Raw genomic sequence first — 2903 nt, 5'->3', positions numbered from 1 at the left:
CTTGAAGAATATTACACTTAATATTCTAAAGGATAACCCAAAATCTTTCTTTTTACCACTAAAATCCCTCACTGATCAATTGCAATTGACAGTGGGTCCACTAAAAATGTCTTTCTGGCCCTCTTGACTCTTTCCATGAACAAGAGGTTCACTTCCAGGATAAACGAAAGAACTCCCTTCTTCTTCTCCTTGGGTAAGCCCTCTCATGGCTATAACCGAAGTTGAAGTTTCACTTCGATAAACGAAGAACTCTTTTTTCAGTTTAGATAACCAATCCTATAAAAGGCAAGTTTATCTGGATTTTTCCAGATTCTCGGAGTGGAGATCCCACTCCTAGTTTCTTCTGCACTGGAAATAGAATATAAAATTCTTCCTTTCCAGAATCAAGGAATAGAATATAAAATTCTTCCTTCCTTGTTATTCGGGTTTGCCTTCACCCTAAAAGAAAACCGGGAAATAGAATATAAAATTCTTCCTTTCCCGCATTGATCTTTTCCAAAATTTGTCAATTTAGGATTCATCCTAGAAAGTTTATCCCGAATCCTAAGCAGGGATAAGTCTGTGCCTAACACGCGCTGCTGGTTTAGTCTTTTTCCGTAGAAAAAGACACCAGAGTTCGATTCTGGGGTATCCTATCCTGAAACCTAAGCAAGGATAAGTCTGCGCTTAACCCGCGCTGCCGGTTAGTTCTTAACCGTTAAAAAGAACACCCGTTCACATATTCAACATTGTGGCAAGTTGTTATTAATAACACCAAAATCCATGCCTTACACGCATGGGGAATTTCATCCTGAATCCTAAGAAAGGATATGCCGACGCCTAACACGCGTCGCCGGTTTAGTCTTTCTCCATAGAAAAAGACACCAGAGTTCGATTCTGGGGTATTCTATCCTGAAACCTAAGCAAGGATAAGTCTGCGCTTAACCCGCGCTGCCGGTTAGTTCTTAACCGTTGAAAAGAACATCCGTCCACATATTCAACATTGTGGCAGGTTGTTATTAATAACACCAAAATCCATGCCTTACACGCATGGGGAATTTCATCCTGAATCCTAAGAAAGGATATGCCGACGCCTAACACGCGTCGCCGGTTTAGTCTTTCTCCATAGCTTCTCATCATAAGCTTGCCTCAGCTCAGCTCTGATGGACTCCTCGTTGGTAGCTAAAGTCTTCGCAGCAACCTCCTCCGTCTCGGTCAGCTTCTGCTTCAAAGATTTCAACTCTTCAAATAGAGCAGTGTGGGTTTGCTGATCCTGTATCTTCGTCATCTGAAGAATACTCAAAGTCTCCTCTTTTTCATGGAGCTCTCTTCGGAGCTGGTCTATCTGGGTCTCACAAGAGGTAATAGAAGAGTCAAGCTCGGTGAGTGAAGATGATTTAGCAGCAAGGTGGGCCTCAACTCGGTCCACTCGATCCCGCTGCACTTGAATGTCTAGCTCAGCAAGAAACCTAGCATCGCGCCATGTCTGTAAGTGAGTATCCAACTCGGCAGCGATGAATGAAGAGGCACCTGCATCCCGGAGCTCACGAAACATCTGAAGCTCACGCTCTAGGCAGTCAAGATCATCAACAATAGACTTCGCCAGATCTGGGTACCCTGCATCCCTTATTGAATTTATCTTAAGATCAAGGAATGGCTTGAACTGGTGAAGGGAAAGTCCGCCGTGGAAGAGCTTGTCAATCATAGCATTCACAAAGGAGAAGAAGGAACGGATCTCTATACAGATGACAATCTTCTCTGGGTCGCTGTCTGATAACAACTCCTTCACAAGGGCGTGAAGCCGAGAAGAAAGCCCTACACAAAGGAAGGAGAAATCCATCAAAAGCCTTGATGAAGAAATGAATGACATTCCTCAATTGCTCAAATTATACCTTCTTCCTCTTGAATCACTGGGGGTGGTGGAGGTGTAACGGCTGGGGGTGTATCAACTGGTGTAGTTGGTCCCACAGCCGGCTCAACAGGATCAGTCTCGACAAAAGCTCCTGTCAAATACAAAATAGAATTTTCAGATGCATCACATTATAGTTGCATTAGTCAAAAATTGGCTAGTCCTATAATTAACTTGAGAAAAGCTACGTACCTTCAGAAAAACCATCCTCGGGATTCTTAGGGAGCGTAGACTCAGGAAATACATCTCCAGGCAACTGATCATCAATCTGAGGAGAGCCATACATAAAGTGGAGCATCGGAGTGTCCACAAGCAAGCCTTCCTCGTCAAAATCATCAATCGAGAAATCTGACACAAGAGAATATAAGTACGAAAGGAGAATAAAGAGACTACGACCAATATAAATGAGTTACCTCTTATGGGTGCGTCAGCTTCTCTATTCCCAAGATCCACGTTTGCCTCCTGCGAATTATCTAAAAGAGCAAGAAGTATAGAAACAATTAGGGAATGCACAAATTCCAAATCATTCAACTTCTTTGTGTATCGTTAATGGTAGATGTACCTCGATTCATCGAACCGGGTCCTACATCGACGGTCTCCCTAATGTCACCAGCATCTGCAGGCCTTTCTACCTGGTGCGGTGAGTCGGGCTCACCAGAAGATATAGAATCGTGAAAAATAGGATCAGGACTCATCTCGCTCTCGCCACGCTCTCCTATATAGAAATGGAAAAGCGTGAGTTAAAGTTCTGAATGATCAAGAGGCCGGTCTATAGGGTAGATGTTACCTCCATCACTAGCAGGATCGTCACCGGCCAAATCCATATCCGGTGCTCGTGAAACTACACGCAGCTTGCGGGCTAATCTCTTCCGCCTAGCGGCAGGGGCAACAATCGAAGGTCTCGCCTGGGGAGAAGGACGGAACTCTTCATCTTGGTCAGCTGTGGTCCCTGAAACATCAAACCATTGTCAGGCTTAATAATTCTGGAAGATAAAGGGAAAGAGTAAGAAACCAA

Source organism: Asparagus officinalis, chromosome 7, assembly GCF_001876935.1.
Source record: "Asparagus officinalis chromosome 7, Aspof.V1, whole genome shotgun sequence".
NCBI lineage: Eukaryota > Viridiplantae > Streptophyta > Magnoliopsida > Asparagales > Asparagaceae > Asparagus > Asparagus officinalis.
Note: the sequence above shows the minus strand (reverse complement) of the source record.